The sequence below is a fragment of the Mauremys reevesii genome, linkage group 12 (assembly GCF_016161935.1).
Source record: "Mauremys reevesii isolate NIE-2019 linkage group 12, ASM1616193v1, whole genome shotgun sequence".
Classification (NCBI taxonomy): Eukaryota; Metazoa; Chordata; order Testudines; family Geoemydidae; genus Mauremys; species Mauremys reevesii.
In genome coordinates, this window is record NC_052634.1 from 19868580 (window position 1) to 19889174 (window position 20595).

Here is a 20595-nt window from a genome sequence, read left to right on the forward strand (position 1 = left end):
CCTGTGTGGTGCTGCCATTCACCTTCCCTTCCTATGGGCTCATCTTTCATTGAATCCAGCATTTTTTCACCTGTCCTCACCACAGAGGTGTCCCACATGCCTCAGCTACCGAATGTCCCTCTTAGAGACGCCAAGGACTGGAACTGATTTCAGCTGCTGGACAGCTCTGCTAGGTCTTTATTCATTTCCACAGGAAAATGCTGAGTGTTTAAATTCATTTCAAGCCCCCTGCCCCCATTCAGCGAGCTCCTGAACATACTGGAGATGGGTCTGGAAATCAATTTTCATTTGAAAAAGTTTTTAAAGGGAATCACTTGGGTTAGAACTAGGAACCTATTACCCTGCAGGGAAACATTCACCCACTGAGCTCTACTCTCAACAGAGAGTGTCCTGTATAGCCCAGAGCAGGAACAGTTTTTAACCTGGGGGTTAGTAAACTTTCTCTCTATACAAACACCACAGCTTACAAACTCCCCACCCCCGCTCTGTGTCACCAGAGCACAACAACAACTCTCCTTGGAGCACACACGGCTCCCCAGCTCCCTGCCCGTTAGTCTCTCCAGCATTGCTCCAATCCCTTAAAGCAGGGTCTCAACCACAATTTACCTTAGGGCCAGTGCCAGACCTCCAGTCCTCCCAGTGGGCCAATAATGTCACTCATACCGCCTAGACCCCGCCCCGCAAAACTCCGCCCCTCACCTGCCTCAGGCTCTGGGAGGGGGTTTGGGTGGGGGAGGAGGTCTAGGGTGCAGGCCCTGGGCTGGGGATTGGGGTGTAGGAGGGGTGCAGGCTCTGGGGGGAGTTTGGGTGCAGAAGGGGTGAGAGGCTGGTCTCTGGGAGGGAGTTTGGGTGGGGGAGGGGTTCTGGGGTGCAGGCTCTGGGATGGAGTTTGCAGCGCTGTAACAAGGGTGAGGCAAGTGAGGCACTTGCCTTGGGTGCAGAAAGTGGAGGGGCGCAGCTCTACCACGATCAGCGGCGCTTCGGTGGCAATTTGTCAGTGGGTCCTTCTGTCCGAGAGGGACTCGGACCCGCTGCTGAATTGCCACTGAAGGATGAATGAAGCGGCGGCGGCAATTCGGCACTGGGTCCTTCCCTCTGACAGGGACTCAAGGACCCGCAGCCAAAGAGCCTGGAGCCGGCCCTTGCCTCGGGCACAAAAATTCCTTGTATGGCTCTGGGAGTTTGGGTGCTGGGTGCAGGCTCTGTGCTGGGACACGAAGTAGGGGGAACAGGAGGAGGGGTGGGGGTGCAGGCTCTGGGAGGGAGATTGGGGGCAGGTGTGTGTGGCTCTGGGAGGGAGTTTGGGGGGAGGGGATGGTGGTGCAGGCTCTGGGAAGGAGTCAGGGGTGCGGTGCTTACCTGGGTCTCCAAGGTGGGTTGGGATGGGGGGCCTCTACATTCTGCTGCCCCCAGGTATCCCCCCCCGCAGTGTCCCATTGGCTGCTGGGCCTCTGGGTGGGGGCAGCGCATGGAGGCCCAGCCCCACCCTGCCATGTGGAGGGGCCAGCAGCCACTGGAGCGAGCAGGCAGACACTGCTCAGCTCCGCTGCACTGCCGGGGCCCCTGGGGGGGGGGGAAGTGCCTGGGGGCAGCAGGTGGGGCCAAGGGAGTGACCTGGTCCCAAAACTGCTGGAGCCCCACGGGCGAGACCTGGGGACCAGGACTGCCAGCCAGACAAACACCTTTAAGAGGAGGCGTCCCTCTCCCTGTCAAAAACTGATCTTCCTCCTTCAGTTCAGTGACAGCCTGAATTGTTCCTTATCCCGGCAGAGCCAGAGGACTGAAAGCAGCAACATCAAACCCCTGTGTAGCTCGCAGGAATGGACATAAACGCTCCCTGGTATCTGAGGAGATGTTCAGCTTTGCCCTTGGTCAACTACAAGGCCAAAGGGAAAGGAGGTGGCACCAAAGGGAAAGGAGAGTGAAACACGACACATCATAGTTATGCCCAAGGTGGCTGCAAAATCTTTTGATGTATTTCTTCTTATCAGCAGTGTATTGTTTTCTCTGGAGTCTAGACCTTGACTATACCTTGGCCAGGAAATTTGTACCCTGATAAAATAATCGACTGCCCCTGGTGAAGACAATGGACTTGACACCCTCTAGGGTGTCCCAACACAGGTACAAGTACTAACAACAATGGCTGCCTTTTAGCCATAGATTTTAATCGGGGCAATAAATTGATACATACCCCTGTTAAATCATTTCTCAGCCCAAGTCCTTCACCCACATTCCCTAGAGCATTGGGCCACCATTTGGACGTTTCATTTCTGACCTCAGTTTCACACAGAGACAAAATTTACTTTGCACAGATCCATAAACAGCAAAACCTCCCTGTGTCTCTGGTCTGAGCCAGGGCATTCGATGCCAGTAAACCTTTTTCTCCTGCAATGGCGACGGTCAGACAGAGGGGTCATGGCACCTGCATCCCTGCCAGGGAGATATTGGCTCCGCTCTTTCTTTCTGCTGCTGTTGTTAGTCCATGAAACATCAAGGGTGGAATGCAAGGCTGAGTTCACACACCAGCCCTCTGAAAAATTTCAGTGGCCCCAGAGAAATCCTGCCCCCTGCTATTGGAACAATGTGCTGGAGATTTGACTAGGAAAGGGACTGTCTGAATTGTCAGAGTGGGGAATGAACAACAATCTACAGCAATGTCGTTCACACAAACACACTCTAATCCTGCTCCAGCCGGAAGGGAAATGGGCAGGAATTCTCACTGTTCAGCCCAGGACACACTTACACTGATGCGCAGCCGTGAGTGTGCTGGGGAAGCTGGTCTGGGCAAACAATTTGAAGTGACAATTCAGTGAGAACAAAATCATCATGCAGTGAAATGGATGCATGTCAAGTAGTTGTGGCCAAGTGGTTAAGGTGGTGGGCTAGAAATCTATTGGGGTCTCCATGCACAGGTTTGAATCCTGCCAACTACGCAAGAGCTGTTGTTATTATTGTAGTCTTAGTGCCTGAGCATCCACAGTGCGAACTGGAGATAAATCTAGTTTCACTCTGTCTACACTTAAAACGCTGTTGTGGCACTGCTATAGCACTTTGGAGTAGACAGTGACTGGAGGGATTTTCCCATCCCTGTAATAGCTGCATGGACAGAACAATTCTTCCTTTTCTTTAGCACTATCTAACCCAGGCTTAGGTCACCTTAACTATATGGCTTTGTGGGGGGGGTCACACCCTGGGAGACATCACTTTGCCAGTTCAGTGCCCAGCGTACACCAGCCCTTAGATCCCTCTGGGTATTTCAATGCAGGCACTGACCTGTGAGAGAAAAACATCAGCTCACAAACACAGAGACTGAATTTCCCACACTTAATCTCGCTGCACTTTCCAGAAAGTCACAAAATTCAATTCATTCTTGCTAGGACAGAGAAAAAATAAGTGACATTAAGTTTTTGGCTTGGTTAAATAAAATTAAGTGTTTAATTAATATAGTAAAAATCTGTACTGATTCCTCTAACACCATAGCGTGAAATAGGAACAGAGACAAATCTTGTCAGTGACGACTAATTTCACAAATGATCTTCCCATTATTAATTTCCACATTGCCCCTATTGGAGGTCTGGGCATCTCCAGTGTCATTGCTCTGCGTTCACCTTCCCCTAGAATTGTTCTCGGACATTCGACTTCCTCTGCGGCATGGGGCTCGGGTCACTTGCTGGAGGATTCCCTGCACCTTGAGGTCTTTAAGCCACAATTTGAGGACTTCAGTAACTCAGACATAGGTCAGGGGGTTGTTACAGGAGTGGGTGAGTGAGATTCTGTGGCCTGCATTGTGCAGAAGGTCAGACTAGATGATCATTATGGTCCCTTCTGACCTTAAGTCTATGAATCTATGAATCTAGTCCCAAATTTGGAAAACTGTGCAGTTCAGCATGAGAATAGTGACCCCGTCTCCTTCCTGCACCTGCTCTACATTGCTCCACAGCAGCTTCTCCCCCTGCAGAGTCACCCCAGCACAGCAGTGCAGCCGCCCAGGGTTCAGCAGGGGCCCTTGGCAAGGACAGTGGGTGCAGCTAACAGCCCAGTGTGCCTGGCCCTGAGGCAGCTGTAAAAAAGCAACCCCCCCCCAGAAGTACAGAGACTGAATTCCTTAACTTTAACATCATGACCCCCTGTAGAAAGCCACACGTCAGTTGTATTTTCACAGGGAGATGCAAAAATCAAGTGACACCAATTTTTAAGTTGAGTAAATAAAGTTGAGGAGATAGTTATTAACCTCACAAAAATATACTAAAGATCCCTCAACATAACACCTGAAGGTGAAATATGAACAGAGACAAACCTTGTCAGCAAAGGCTCATTTTCCAAACAATCCTCAAAATGTTACCAGTTCCCACCCCTCCTCAACAGGAGCTCTGTGCAGTGTAACTGTTCTGCAGGCAGCTTCCCATTAAATGCTGTTGTGGGACATTCCCAGACCTGGAAATGTACCGACGACAGAATTTGAAGAGCAAACCTGGCTCCCCGCACCAGGCGGGATTTGAGTGTTTTGTCCCTGTCACTTAGTCTTTGTCAATAGTACAGACGCCAGGGGCAGGACTCCAGGCTCTGCTTGAGGGATCCTGGAACAGGGGCTGCAGGGGGGCAGAAAGGATTGCAGGTTCTGACCTATGCTCTGGAGAGGAGGTAATAAGTGAAGGGGGTGTTTTTGACTCTTCCCCTCCTTAGTGTCCCCAGGGCTGGAATTCTACATTCCACAGGCTGAATGAGGGGGGGGACACCACTTGGTTAATGAAAACCAGTGCTCCAGGTGAGGCTTGAACTCACAACCTCAGCAAAGCGCCTCTCAGCACTGCCCTATAAGTACTGTGCACTAACCAATTGCACCACTGGAGCACCTGTTAATTAGGATTCTCTGAGACCCCTAGGTTGATACAGGCGAGGAGTGACCCCAAAACATTCTCAGTGGGGTTGAGAGCAGGTAGCAACAAGTGTTGTACTCGGTGGGGTGGATTCTTCTTAAGGCTTCCAGGCACCATTTGACCCTTTTGTTCTTCCCTGTGTAATAACCGAGCTGGTTAAGACTCAGTGGAGAGTCTTGCTGCAGACCAACAGATCTGAGATCACTGATAACCAGCTCTAAGCATTAGTCCTGCTTTGGGACAGTGTCTCTCATGCAAGAAACTGCCCAGTCTGCGCTAGCAGTGAGGCTCCCTCACTAACAGCTGAAATCAGGGAGAGCTGTGTGAAGTGCAGGGCCCCAGGGGTGCCTGAACAGGAGGGAACAACACCCCAGGTGCCCAGAGGAGGAAAGGTGTGTTGGGCTCTAGCCTGGGACTCTGCCTCCCTCCTGCCTAGCCCTGACTGTGAAGCCTGGCCCTGCCCTCCTTCCTTTAAATGCCATGTGGGCAAGAGGAAGAGTGTGGCAGCTGCAGGGACCAAAGTTGTGGACATCAGGTGAAGCAGCAAGAAACAACCATACGATCAACCCACAGGAATCTCTAGCCAGACTGTTAAGTTCTAGGACCCCACCCTATAACCGCCAGCCCATTGAACCAGCCAGACCAGAGACCTATCTCCAGTGGGCATCAGTCACCCAGCAGGAGGGAAAAAGCTCACTCTAGCTGACCCTGATAGAAGGTAGCCAAACACATTGAGCTCCAGTGCTTTATAGCAAAGCAACATATTGCCACAAGGTCCCACTGAGATTTGAACTCAGATTCCAGGATTCAGAGTCCTGAGTGCTACCCATTACACCATGGGACCTGCTGCTATTTCATTTTCTAGACCCCTGTGACTCTTGGCTGATTTGCACTCTGCACTTATTGCTTCCCACCATCAGCTTCCTCTCGCGGGACTCTCTCTCCTCCTCCAGCGACCGTGGTCCTGCACTACCGGATCCGTGGGTCCTGCCCTGAGTCCCTGCATGCCCCTGCTTTGTCTCCATTCCCTGCAGGCTGCAAAAATGTCAGGGGAGTCTGCTCCTCCCTTCACTCGATGCTCCCGCTCATATCGGCCAACTGCAGCCTCATCTGGAACTCAGGCAGCTGTCGCTTGATCCGATCGTACAATCACACGGTGACTGGCTCCCCTGCCTGGATGCTCTTGTGGAAATCCCACAGATGACATTGCAGGACTTTGCACTGTTGGTTTCTTTAATGTTGTGGTGTTTCCCCAGCCGCTGGAACAAAGCAGCCCACTCCTCCCTCACCGACTCCCACCAATCCCCCTGGTAACCACAGAACCCTCTGATGCTTTCCTGTTCTGCCAACACCTCCAGGCCTCGCCCCCCTGCTCCTTTATCTTGCAAGCTCTGGATGTTCAGCTTCCAATATCCTCTGCCCTGGGTCAGGGAATTGCCCACATTGAGCACATGGTGAGAGCTGCGTGATCCGAACAGTCCATTGGCACCACCCTGCACTGGGCTGTCGACGTGCTCTCCTTCACGGAAATCCGGTCAGTGCGACTCCTGGCCTGTCCCCGCAGAAAGGTGTATCCCCTCTGCGGCTGGTGTGAGCTCGGGTCAGAGGAATAGGAGGTTACTGCCCACCGTCCACTGGTTCACTGTGCAGAAACACGTTCTCTAAGCTGACTTCGCTATAGACCTGCACCAGGTAGTGCTCATCGTAGAAGAGTTTCCTCTGATGGTTGGGAAAACAGGACCAGCAGTCCTCAGGCCGGTGCAACAATTGAAATCCCCCCCGACACCAAACACCGTGCGGTCTAGAAGAAGGCAGCCAGTTCCTTCATAGAACTTTCCTTTCATGCCTTAATTGGGGACCATACACACTAATATAGCAGTAACCAGTGCCATGGAGCACAAAGCCACCAGTAATGCCCTCCCTGGTCGGAGCTCCACCACCTTCTGTACTCGCACTGCGAATGTGAGGAACAAGACTCCAACCCCATCATTCTTCCCTGGCCTGGAGGACCAGAGAGATGGGCCCTTCCTACAATCACCCTCTGCCCATCAAGCTACCCTAGAGTTGTTAATGTGCATTTCCTGAACACCCACCATCTCCAAGCCCAGCTGCTCCAAGGCAATGAACATCAAGTGCCTCCTCCTGGGCCCCCAACTCCCTTCCACAGGGCCACTTTCACACATGTCCCTTCCCTGGTACTGCCCTCCCTCAGCTGCACAGAAGAGTTTTCATCCTCTATACCTGCCTGTCACTGCCCAGCACCCCCTCTAGCACTCTCTTCCTGCCATATTGGGTCCACCAATAACTCACTTAGGAGAGACAGCTCCTGTCCCTCATTGTTAAATGTCAGGCCAGCCAATTAGGGGCAGAAGCCCACAATATCTTTTCCTACTGCAGAGCCCAAGCTCAGGGACTCACCTTGGGTGCAGGGACCACTGTGCTCCGAGAAAACAAGCCACCACTGGGCAAAGAGGGATGAAAGGGCCTGCCAAAACCTGGGATTGAACCAGGGATATTTAGAACTTCAGTCTAATGCTCTCCCAACTGAGCTACTTTGGCAGCCACATGGTAATATTTTGGCCTGTTGCTTCTCTGCCTGGGATGTTTTTTGCAGCAGTTGCACACAAAAAGGACGTCATTGTGAGCGGCCCATGAAGACAAGACTCGCTTTTGTCTGCCTTGCTCAGCTTGACTTGCTGCCTCACCCCGTTCCTGCCCTAGTGCCCGGGTTGACCTGGTGGTGGAAGGGGACTGGGGGCCAGTGGTGCGGGGAGGAAGTTGAGCTGGACCCTGAGCTAGACTAGACCCTGGCGGTGAGAGTCTGGCCACCACTTGCCGCCCCACCCTGTTGTCCTGGCTTCCCCCACTGGGCATCATTTCGGGAGGGAAGCGGGGGTTCTGCCTCCCCTCCCCGATTTTCACACCGCAGAGGAGTGCGAACAGGAAAACGAACGGCTGCTCCACACCCCCACCAGAGGAACCCGACGCCCTTAGCTGCTCCCCTCGCTACCCCCCAGCTATGCTACTGAGTGGAAGCATCCTGTGCCCATAACACAGAGGTCGATCAATCAAAACCCTCTTCTGCCAGCACCGCGCCTCCTTCTTCTTACACTGGGCCTGCAAGCGAGGGGGCGGCTGGCACAGCACCAAGAGTCTAACCTGTGAGGCAGGAGGCGGCTGATGCCCGCAGCCTGCTGGGGAGCTCCCAGAAGTTATTAAGGGACAGAGACTCCTCAATGCCCTTAGTAACAAGGGCTTGGGGGTCACCGAGGCCAGTAAGAGGGTCACTATGTCGGCCTTATAACCCTGGGTGTCAGGTCCTGTGCAGCTTTGATCTAGAGCTTGGATCCCAACAACCGACCAGCAGCCCACAGCCTCCCCCTGGGTCTGGCCCACCTGGTTACTCCTTACAGGCCGACCTTACCCCCCTTCCAGCCCCGGATTCGCCCCCTAATCATCCTACTGCCACTCAGAGCCACAGCCGTGGAGGTGCTGAAGGAGGGAGGGGTGACTCTAGGGTGGGGTTCTTCTCTAAAGATGGCTGGCAGAAAGGTGGTGCTCAGCTCTGTCAGCGACCTGCCCAGGTGCCTCGCAGCCAGGGGATGCAGACGTTTCTGTAAGGCCATTAAATGGGTATTTGGCTTCCGAGTGAATGTGAGAAATGTGCAATCCTGAGAGGGAATTTCCATCCTTCTTTTTACTGCTCTTCAGTGGCCTAATAGATAAGGCATTGGCTTCCTAAACCAGAGGTTCTGGGTTCACGTCCCATCTGGGGTGGAAAAACTCCTTCCTTCTTGTATATTGCAACAAAGCCTTGGTGTTATTTTCCCCAAGGAAGCTGGGAGACGTTTGAACCCAAAGTACTGGATCTTGGGAGCAATCCCCCAGAAACAACATCTTCCACTTGACAAATCCTTTCTAGACCCATCAGTAGCAAACACTTAATACTAGTGTTTGTCTGAGAATAGAAAGAAGGGGAGTGTTTACTCCGACACCTGAGTGAGTGAAACAGACAGAAAGAGCAAGGCTGTCCTGAAAGAGAATGGATCTGTCTGGAGACAAAGCAGAACCTGAGAATGAGCAACAGTGTGAAAAGAAGAACTTCAAATGTGTGTTAGGTGTTAGATAGGTTGGTCTGACAAATTTCAAGAAAATACCAATGCTCGTAGACTGATGCGGACACTGGCTGCTTCTGATCTTTTACTGAGAATTCATTGAGAAATATTTTCCTTAACTATCAGAGGGGTAGCCGTGTTAGTCTGGTACTGTAAAAGCAGCAAAGAATCCTGTGGCACCTTATAGACTAACAGACGTTTTGCAGCATGAGCTTTCATGGGTGAATACCCACTTCTTCAGATGCAAACATCTATTCACCCACAAAAGCTCATGCTGCAAAACGTCTGTTAGTCTATAAAGTGCCACAGGATTCTTTGCTGCTTTTCCTTAACTATGTTATGGAATATTAGGTGGGCTATGAAGGCACCATTCCTCCTGCTTTCGCCCTTCGAGACAACACGGCTACATGGCATGCGGCCAATGCTCACCTTCCACTCAACTGCTGGAGAAGACAACACAGACAGGGATGGCAGCAGGGCAGACTGGAGCTCCACGGAGATGGTGGGACCAGGTCTCATCAATGGGGAGGTGGCCACCCCAGCATGCACAAGGCTGAGCCAGTAAGTGCAGCGTGTGCTCCACGGTGCCCCTACTCCCTGCATGTGGTGGTGGAGGGCAGTTACTGAGTTCGGTTGGTCTGGCAAATTTAGGGCTTGGCTACACTTGCAGATGTAGAGCGCTGGGAGTTAAACCACAGCAGGGAAACCGCTGCCGTGTGTTCACACTGACAGCTGCAAGCGCACTGGAGTGGCCACATTAGCAGCTCTGGCAATGCCACAGAGATCAGTGCACTGTGGTAACTATCCCAGTGTGCAAGTGGCTGCAATGTGCTTTTCAAATGGGGGACGGGGGTGGAGTGTGACAGGGAGTGTGTTGTGTGTATGTGGCGGGAGCGACAGTGTGTTTGGGGGGCTGAGAGTGTGTCAGCATGCTGTCTTGTGTGTTCAGACAGCAGCAGACCCCACCACCCCCATACACACTCACAACAGCAGCATTCCACACTAATGGTTGCTTTGTCCCAGAGCAGATAAGCAGCCGGCTGTCAGAAACGGAGCTTTGAAAGGGGATATCCGCATGTCTGCAGCCGATTTCAAAACAATGACCAGAGTGGGCACTTGACTTCAGGGGATTATGGGACATTTCCTGAGGCCAAACACAGTGCAGTGATGCAACACGTCATCCACACTGATGCCCGGGTATTTCAGCAGGGCTCAGCAAGCTTTATGCTTCTCATGGAGGTGGATTACCAGGAGCGCTCCACCTACAGAGCCCAGGTGCTCCATGTGCCTTGCGAGTGTGGACACCTCAGGAGTTAGGGCATCCGGGGCTGCTTTAATGGGCTCTAACTTGCAAGTGTAGCCAAGCCCTTAGACTATGTCACTTGTGTGACTTACTTGTGCTATTGTAATAAATACAATAGACGTGCAATGGTCAGAAATTGCACCAGCATAGAAGTATATTAAAGGGAAACCCTAAGGAAATTAAGAGTTTAAATTATCCTCCACATGTCCCGTGTCCCACTAAAATGAATCCAACCCACAGGGCACATGGGCAGAAGTATCGGTATCAGGATGCTACATTGTTAGCACAGTAAATGAAGCTGCAAAATAAATGATGTTTAAATGACCTCACTCTATTTTTTACAATTCGGTGTTAAGAGGTAATAGGTACAGATGTACACCAGGCAGGGTTGTTTGGAGGATGAAGCCTTTATGCTTCCATCTCCCACCACTGTCAAGTTTTAGCCAATTAGGACAAGTCAGCAAATAAGAACAACCTCAGGTCTCAGTAACTGCTGCAGGTAGCAAAGTCCTACAGGGAGCAGTTTCTGGCACTACACCTGCACAGCTCTGCTCCCCGGCTCTTCTCGGGCTCCTGCTCTCTCCTTAGCTCTGCCCCACTCTGGCCCAGGCAGTTCCAGCTCCCACGGAGGATGGGACCCCTTGGCCTGGTGACTCCCTCATTACACTGCCTGGCCTGTCAGTGCGGCTAACTTGGCGCTTTGGCCTCTCCCCATTGCCCAGGGGACTGTCAGTCTCAGGGTCCTGATTTCCCATTGGCCCTTTCCCCTTCTACTGGGACTGGAAACTAGCCAACCAAAACCCCCACTAAGCTTTAATAAGGGGCCAACAGTCCCTTACATGAGCCGGCCCCATGAGGGTCACTGCTGGCCAGAGACAGCAGCATGAGCTGGTCCCATGGTGTAATGGGCAGCACTTTGGACTCTGACTTCTGCAATCTGAGTTCAAATCTCACTGGGACCTTGTGATAAAGCCCTGGAGCTCACACTGCTCCACTTCCCTGTCTCCAGCTCTGCAAGAGCAATTTTTTCCCCTCCTGCTGGATGGGTCAGGGCTCTAGAACTGACACCTGAGGGTTGGGATTCTCACGGCTTCACCTGGTGCCCACAAGTCTGGCACTTGCCACTGTGCTTGAAGGAAGCAGGGCTGGGCAGGTGGGAGCCCAGCACCTCTCCTCCTCTGGGCACCTAGAGCAGAGACGGCTGGTGATGACAGCTCCAAGGGAAGGCTTAAAAGCAGCGGAGGTCAGGGCAAGAGGAGGAGAGGACCATGCCTATGTGTGGCCAGCAGACAGCCACAGGGCCAGCCTGCTCCCTGCTGTGCTGAACCCCACTGAAGGCCACCCACAGACCAGCATGCAGGGCGGCTGCTGATGCTCTGTGGCCAACATCAGAAGAGGGTAGGAAAGCAGGGCCAGCCCCACTGGTGGGGCCTCTTACTGTTCCCACTCATGGTGCTGACTTTGGAAGTGGAGCTGCCCATTTTCTTTGACAAGTCAGGAAGGGCAAAGGCGAGACTGGAAGCACCTGGGACTCAGGTCCCAGCCTTTGTGACACCCAACCCCCAACTCCTTCCCGGAGCTCTAGCTGAAGCCAGAGCACTGGCCTGAGTGACCAAGAAGAGGTTCCAGCTGTGAAGAAAGCAGGACTTGCAGCACAAAGTGAGCACAACCATGAGGGGACTCAAATCCTGAATCATCTGATCCACAGGGAGATGCCTTATCCTTTAGGCCACATGATGAGGGGGTCTAAACACTTCTTTGGAAAAGCCGGACACTGTGTTTCTCAGGTCATCTGCTGAGGGGGCCGAGACGCTCTGGGCACAAGAAGTTAAGTTCCCAGCGACAAGTGAGACTTAATTGTATGGGGCCAGGTGCAGGGCTTTGGCAGGGAGGCTCAGGCATGGGGGATTGAGGTGCAGCGGATGGACTGGCTGTCTAGGCACAGAGATTTAGTCTCCCTGAGGAGGAGGAGGAATCCTGCTGACAGGCAGTGGCTGTGCAGAAAAAGAGGAGGGGTTCCTGGGACTTTTTTTACCTCTCTTTTGCCTGCCTGCCCACTCTTGCCTGCACACTGGGATAATCGCTCTTGTGGTGAATGGTGAAGATGTTTCCTAACAAGCCCAGGTAGCTCAGTTGGTAGAGCATCAGGCTCTTAATCTGAGGGTCCAGCGTTCAAGCCCCTGTCTGGGTGCTCAGCTTTTAAGTTGCCTTGTGTGCCAGGAGCCAAACTCTGTTCACAGCCACACAGGGATTCCCAGAAGCTGTGGCCATTTCCTGGAAAGGTTCCTTTCCTTAGCAACCAGGAGAGAGGCCACATCTGCAGGTGCAGATAGCGCAGTCTCTGGCTGCCAGGAAGGGCTGTTGGGCCAGGTGCTGAGAAAGCCCAGAGCGGGAGCAGCAGAGATGAGGGGAAGAAGAGAGACAGAGAAGCAATGAGGACAGAGCACAAGTGTAAAGGGGGCATCTGGTCTGGCTATTGTGGGGAACTTGGCTGGTTTATACATGACCCTGGGTGGAATTGGCCAGTGGAAGGATCTGAGTCCCCACCCCCTTACCCAGAGGCTGCCTGACCTCGAGGACTGTTAGGATACAGATATTCAGGCCAGTCTGCAAAGGCCTGTACTTTAAGAATTTAGGTGTATTTTTTTCACTTAGCTAGTTATAAAGATATAAAAGAAAGAATAAAAAATCACTGTCTGTCTGTGTAATGGCCTTCTCTTACTGTGACAGTCTGAGGCCTGGTTCTTCGGCTAAGCAGCAAAGGCAGCCATAAGCTGGGAAGTGTATGGTCACATCCTCACATTCCCAACTAGTCACATTGAAATAAGGTGCAATTGGGCTGTTAGGAATACAATCCTGCCCTGATATTCCTATCACCTCCAGAGAAAGGGAAACTTAGTTTGGTAGCATCCTGTCTGGCAAGAACTCACTTATCAATAGACACAGCTGGAAACCCTTATGTCTGTATAGATGTAGTTGTGAAATCCTCACTTCTGTATTGTTTTGTATGTTTATTTGCATGGTCTCTGTCTGGTTCTGTGATTGTTTCTGTCTGCTGTATAATTAATTTTCTTGGGTGTAACCAGTGAAGGTGGTGGAATATAACCATGTTACAGTATATTAGGACTGGTTAGTCTAGAGGAGAGAGGGTGCCAGGCGGTGCGGCGGTCGGGGCCACGTGGTGAGTGTCCCGCTGGCCGCCCCCCTTCTCTCTCCCTCCGCTCCCTCCCCTTTCCCCCCACTAGACCGGACGCGCACTCTGCAGCACAGGGAGTCCACTGGCTCCGGCCACCCTGTGGGTTTTTTTTTTGTTTTTCCCCTGCTTTGCCGGCCGCGCTGTTGTTTTTCCCCCCATCCCCCTGCTTTGCTGCTCCAGCCCCACCATTTTTGTGTTGTCCCCCGCCCCCCACTTTGCTGCTCCAGCTGTGCCATGTCCCTCCCCCCCAGCTTTGCTGCTCCAGCCCCACCGTTTTTGTGTTGTCCCCCGCCACTTTGCCACTCCAGCTACGTCGTGTCCCCCCCCGCTTTGCCGCTTCAGCCGCGCCGTATCCCCCCACACACCCCCGCTTCGCCGCTCCACCCGTGCCGTTTTTTCCCCCCTGTTTTGTTGCTCCAGTGGCCCCACCCCATTTTTTTTTGCTTGGGGCGGCAAAAAAGCCAGAGCCGGCCCTGCCCACACCTGACTCCCTGCCATCTTTACAGGGGCCTGACAAGCTTTACTTGTGTTTGGATTCTGCAAAGCAGAGGAGCAGGCGAGGTTTTCCTTGCAAGTTCTGTGTGAGTGAATCTTTGGCCAGGTCTGCACTACAAAGTTGTTTCAGCAGAATTATATTGCTCAGGTGTGTGAAAAACACACAACACTCCCTCGGTCGGCATCTTGTGGCCGGTGTACACAGTGCAATGCCACGTCTGGCGACAAAACTGCCCTGTTTTGGTGACAAAATAAAACGACTTCGATGAGAGGTCTAGAGCTTTTTGCAGCAAACTTAAAGTGACAGAGTAAACGCTGCTGTTCATTATATCACCATAACTGGCCTTCTCCAGTATCCCACAATGCCCGCCGTGAACTCGCCTGCCCTGCATTCCTGCTACAGAGCCACAGGCACCTCCCCTTTCATCGCTCTGGGAAGTTCTGACAGCTGAGCCTGCTGCTCTGCTCCAGCAGCCAGGAGCAAATCACTGCCGTGGATGCTGCTCTCTCCCGCACTGCGAACACAGAGCAGGGTGGCGGGAACTTCCATACATTGGGGGGGGGGCACCGGCATCCAAACTGTGACACCCCCATGACACCCCTTCCATCAAGGAGGCTCTTACCTTCTAAACAGGGACGGCTGGTCTCTAGTAAAATCACTAAAAGGGAAGGAGAAAACTCGAAAGAGGTTCCTCCTGGCGCTCACGTACGTGAACCTAAATACTCTCTCAGTCCTCAAGGAGATACCTGGAGAAGGAGACTTGCTGAAGCAAAGCCACAGGGGTCTCTGAGGTTTCCCTGGCCCCTCGCCCCTGTCCTGCCTGGCTGATGTCAGCATCTCTCTGTGAGGTCACCACCTCCTCACCGCCTTGGACCAATAGTCTGAGGTCCTGCAAAAGGCCTTTGTGATGTCACTGCCACATCCCTCCCTTGCTGTGCTAATGTCCTGCCCCTGGCCAGGCACTTGGGAGGTTTGAGCTAGTCCCTGTACCCACTCAAGGAGCGTTCGTTCTAGGCAGCAAGCCGGCTAGACAGGAAAACGTCAGACGCTGCTCCCAATGCTACACTCAGTTTTTCAGAAATTAGTCGACTTTATGGCCAGAAGAGACCATTAGAGCATCTAGTCTGACCCCCTGCATATCACAGGCCTCCTGTATGACACAATAGCTACTTTTGGGGGCAACACATTCCAGAAAGGCAGCTAGTCTTCATTAAATGACATCAAGAGATGGAGAATCCACCACTTTCCTTGGTAGCTTGTTCCTGTGGTGAATCATCCTCGCTGTTGAATATTTGTGCCTTAGTTGTAATATGAATTTGTCTCTTTTCACCTTCCAGCCATTGGGTCTTGTTATGCCTTTCTCTGCGAGATTAAAGAGCCCTTTCATACCCAATCTTTTCTCTCCATTAAGGCACTTCAACACTTCAATGAAGTCACTTTTCATTCATGAAGGACCCCCCGCCGCCGAATTGCCGCCGAAGACCCAGAGTGGAAGAATCTCCGGAGGCCCGGACCCCACGAGAGTTTTCCAGAGCTCCCGGAGTTAGTGAAGGACCCCGCTCCAGGAGCCCCAAAAATTCTTGTGGGGGCCCCTGCGGGGACCAGGGCAAATTGCCCCACTTACTCCACCATCTGGGCGGCCCTGATGGGACCTGGAGCTACTGTTATTTCAGGACTCCTGTGAGACCCTCAGCTGGTTGGTTTGCACTCTGCTCTTGGGACTCTCTCTCCTCCTCCCTCTCTGCTGCTCTCCTCCCCTAGACATTGAACCCAGCCCTTGCTGCTGCCAACACCAACTGGCAGAAGGGCCTATAAGCCCCCTGCCTGAGGGGAGGCCAATGCATGTGGTCGGCCATAAGCAATATGATAGTTTCTGTCTTATTCTCTATCCCTTTCTTAATGATTCCCAAGATTCTCTTTGCTTTTTTCCCCGTCGTTGCACACTGAGTGGATGTTTTCAGAGAACTAGCCGCAGTGACTCCAAAATCCCTCACTTGAGTGGCAACAACTATTTTTGGCCTCGTCATTTTATATGTATAGTTGGGATTATGTTTTCCAATGTGCATCACTTTGCATTTATCAACAAATCTGCCATTTTGTTGCCCTTTCACCCAGTTTTGTGAGCTCTTTTAGTAACTCTTCGCAGGCTGCTTTGGACTTAACTTTCCTGAGTAGTTTTGGATCATCTGCAAATTTAGCCACCTCGCTGTTTACCCCTTTTTCCAGATCATTTAAGAATATGTTGAATAGCACTTGTCCCAGACCCCCTGGGGGGCACCACTATAGACCTCTCTGCATTTTGAAAACTGACCATTTATTCCTACCTTGTAATCAGTTATTTACCCATGAGAGGACCTTCCCTCTCATCCCATGAGAGTGTAATAGAGCAGAATAGGGCTTCCTTGGGTGTGGGCGTGAATTGACAATATATCAGGGGGTTGTGCACATTTATTGTCCTGGTGAAAAAGTGTGTCTGATACTCAGTCTTTGCTGCTCCTGCCAGCTGTGACTGCTGAGGACATTTTCCTTCTCTTCTCCAGGGTCTCTCTTCTGCCAGATTCTCAGCAAGTCAGGCCCCCTGCAGACTATGGCAGAGCAGTTTGGTAATAGGCTGCAGGACTCACCACGTAAGAATGTAGCTGCTGTAGCACCTTGACTGTCCATGGGCCAAATCCTGCAGCCGTGGATAACCTCCCACTGATGGCGATGGGAATTGAGCCTTTGTAACTAGCTGCTGGTACCTGAGGTCTCAGCTATGGATTAAACTGGTGGCAGACACAGCTTCAGCCAAAGAAGAGAAGGATATAAGTGAAAGAGCAAAGCTGGCCATCTGGGGAGCTGCTGCAGTCCCGTCACCACAGCTGGTAGGGAGAAGAGGAAAAACTCCCTAAAGTGCTGGGAGCAGCCCCGAGAAAAGGAAGTTTGTCAGTGAGATCAGTAGCAATAACTGTGAAATGAAGGAGTGCTTTGTCCTCTGTGCCAAAATGGCTGAATTGTGTTACTTTACTGTGAGAATAAGCTTTAAAATATCCTGCTCTAATTTCAGGATGGGTCTGTAACCATAACTGGACTCTGTGGGAAGTGGTCTCTAGATAGTGATCTTTGGGCAGAGCTGGCTGAAGAGCCTTCCTACTCACCAGGAGATCCTGGCTTGACCTGCTAGTTCTTCCTTGCTGAACTTAGTTTGTCTGTCAGGCTCCTTTCTTTTATTTCTTCTAATGAAAAGAAAATACCTCACTGCACAATCCTTGTAAGTGCTTGTTCAAGACACAGAGACCCTTCCTTGCAGCTAAGTCTTGGAAAGTGTTAAGTGGTAAGTCTGGAGCTGATGGAAAGGTTACCATGACTCAAAGTTGAGGTGAAGTTGCTGTGACTGAAACACAGAGCACTAATCAGTATCTGATCACAGCAGCTTGTGGGAGACGTGCATGTTAGAAGCCCTCTGTCAGCTCAGCTGTGGCTTTCTGTGCACTGAGCCAGCCTGCTCAAGGTCTGTAAGTCTTGAGGGAAATGGGGAACATTTTTACTTTGGAATTTGAAGGTGTCGTCTTGGACCATCAAGTGTGGAGTGGTTGCAAATGGCCTGCTGGGAAAGGTACCATGGCTTAGTAGGCTAAAGCACCTGTTTAGTAAACAGGAGATCCTGGGTTCAACTTCCAGTGGTGCCTTGTTCTATAGCTTTTGTCTCCTCTGCTCACATTTTCCTGTGTCTTCCTAGGAAACAGAAGAGACCTCCCTTGACAATCCAAGTAATTGCTTGTGAAGGAAAAGGCTTCTTTCCAACAGAGCATTGGAGAGAATCAAATCCTCAGTCTGGTGTTGATGAAAAGGCTATTGGCATTGGCAAGGAGGTTGCTTCCGCTGCAATTTGCTGTGACAGGAGACCCTGTGTTGTGCGGCCATGCAATTCACTGGGGATATCTGTGCACAGAGCCCCTTCTAGAGGGTTCTCTGCAGGGCTTGCAGGAAATGGAGAATGACTGTCCTTTCACTTTTCATGTTATTGTTGATGAAAAATAGAGCAGTTCGGGGAGAAGTCCCAGAGCGTGGCACCATGGCAGAGCTTCCCAAGAGAGCTGCTGGAGAAAGAGCAGATTCAGGATCCAGCATCCAGTGCTGCCTTGCTGAACGTGCCTCCTCTTGTCCCCTTTTGGTCAATCTTTTTTGTTAATGGAGCAGCTCGACTCTGGCTAGCCATACAAATGCTTGCAAAAGAAACAGGTCTTTTTGCTGACAACTGTCAAAAGGAGGCTTTGGATAAACATGGAAACAAGGTCAAGGTCACTGTAACTCATCTTGCATGTGCAGCTGTTGAAGCTACAAGACAGAGCACTAAGCACAGTATTACCACGGCTGGTCACAGCAGGATCTCTATGTGGTGGGATCCGTGGGGTACAATCCCAAACAGTGGGACTGCTCTGTCCTCTTCTCTCTCCAGCCTGGGCTGTGTCTTACAATGCTGCACTAGTGACAAGCAGCAAAACCCTCTCCATGTGCTGTGATCACTCAGCCAACAACATGCAGCAATGCACCCAACTAAGTGGCATGAATGCTCTATAAGCCACTCCTCAATTATACATAGAGAGACACCAGCATATCTTCCTCAGCCTTGCACCTCAGAAATGTACCATCTTACACTGCTCAAAACCTCTTGAAAAGTGCAAGCTCATTAATTAATTCACCACTTCCTCAAACATAACATAAGAACATAAGAAAGGCCGTACCGGGTCAGACCAAAGGTCCATCTAGCCCAGTATCTGTCTACCGACAGTGGCCAATGCCAGGTGCCCCTGAGGGAGTGAACCTAACATGCAATGATCAAATGATCTCTCTCCTGCCATCCATCTCCATCCTCTGACGAACAGAGGCTAGGGACACCATTCTTACCCATCCTGGCTAATAGCCATTTATGGACTTAGCCACCATGAATTTATCCAGTCCCCTTTTAAACATTGTTATAGTCCTAGCCTTCACAACCTCCTCAGGTAAGGAGTTCCACAAGTTGACTGTGCGCTGCGTGAAGAAGAACTTCCTTTTATTTGTTTTAAACCTGCTGCCTATTAATTTCATTTGGTGACCCCTAGTTCTTGTATTATGGGAATAAGTAAATAACTTTTCCTTATCCACTTTCTCAACATCACTCATGATTTTATATACCTCTATCATATCCCCCCTTAGTCTTCTCTTTTCCAAACTGAAGAGTCCTAGCCTCTTTAATCTTTCCTCATATGGGACCTTCTCTAAACCCCTAATCATTTTAGTTGCTCTTTTCTGAACCTTTTCTAGTGCTAGAATATCTTTTTTGAGGTGAGGAGACCACATCTGTACACAGTATTCGAGATGTGGGAGTACCATGGATTTATATAAGGGCAATAATATATTCTCAGTCTTATTCTCTATCCCCTTTTTAATGATTCCTAACATCCTGTTTGCTTTTTTGACCGCCTCTGCACACTGCGTGGACATCTTCAGAGAACTATCCACGATAACTCCAAGATCTTTTTCCTGACTCGTTGTAGCTAAATTAGCCCCCATCATGTTGTATGTATAGTTGGGGTTATTTTTTCCAATGTGCATTACTTTACATTTATCCACATTAAATTTCATTTGCCATTTTGTTGCCCAATCACTTAGTTTTGTGAGATCTTTTTGAAGTTCTTCACAATCTGCTTTGGTCTTAACTATCTTGAGTAGTTTAGTATCATCTGCAAACTTTGCCACCTCACTGTTTACCCCTTTCTCCAGATCATTTATGAATAAATTGAATAGGATTGGTCCTAGGACTGACCCTTGGGGAACACCACTAGTTACCCCTCTCCATTCTGAGAATTTACCATTAATTCCTACCCTTTGTTCCCTGTCCTTTAACCAGTTCTCAATCCATGAAAGGACCTTTCCTTTTATCCCATGACAGCTTAATTTACGTAAGAGCCTTTGGTGAGGGACCTTGTCAAAGGCTTTCTGGAAATCTAAGTACACTATGTCCACCGGATCCCCCTTGTCCACATGTTTGTTGACCCCTTCAAAGAACTCTAATAGATTAGTAAGACATGATTTCCCTTTACAGAAACCATGTTGACTATTGCTCAAGAGTTTATGTTTTTCTATGTGTCTGACAATTTTATTCTTTACTATTGTTTCAACTAATTTGCCCGGTACCGACGTTAGACTTACCGGTCTGTAATTGCCGGGATCACCCCTAGAGCCCTTTTTAAATATTGGCGTTACATTAGCTAACTTCCAGTCATTGGGTACCGAAGCCGATTTAAAGGACAGGTTACAAACCTCAAAAAGAAAGTGAACATGCACCAGCCTTTTTAATCTGAGCAGCTTTCCCAAGCACTTTGGACAATTTCACAAGTAAGTATAAAACATTAAAATAAGTTTATTAACTACAGAAAGATAGATTGTAAGTGATTATAAGTGTTAGGCAGAGAGGTCAAAGTTGGTTATGTAAATGAAAATAGAATCTTAGTGTGACATTCTAGACCTTTGGGGGAGCGGCTGTAACCCCCATATTCCTCATTTTCATATAATCGTGATCTTACATATAGAGCATGACTTGTAAGGTATCAGGGGAAAGGATATGATCTGCTGAAAGTCATTTA

At 50.5% G+C, this 20595-nt stretch overlaps 3 non-coding genes across 3 annotated transcripts; 1 reads left to right on the forward strand and 2 right to left on the reverse strand.

The window, feature by feature from the left end:
* Positions 1–4757: 4757 nt before the first annotated feature.
* Positions 4758–4851, reverse strand: TRNAI-UAU. The gene is made up of 2 exons: positions 4814–4851; positions 4758–4793 (listed from the first exon to the last, which is right to left on the reverse strand). It is a non-coding gene; the product is annotated as a tRNA-Ile (tRNA).
* Positions 4852–5649: 798 nt separating this feature from the next.
* On the reverse strand, positions 5650–5721 carry TRNAQ-CUG. The gene has a single exon. It is a non-coding gene; the product is annotated as a tRNA-Gln (tRNA).
* Positions 5722–12413: 6692 nt separating this feature from the next.
* Positions 12414–12486, forward strand: TRNAK-CUU. The gene has a single exon. It is a non-coding gene; the product is annotated as a tRNA-Lys (tRNA).
* The last annotated feature ends 8109 nt before the right edge of the window (positions 12487–20595 follow it).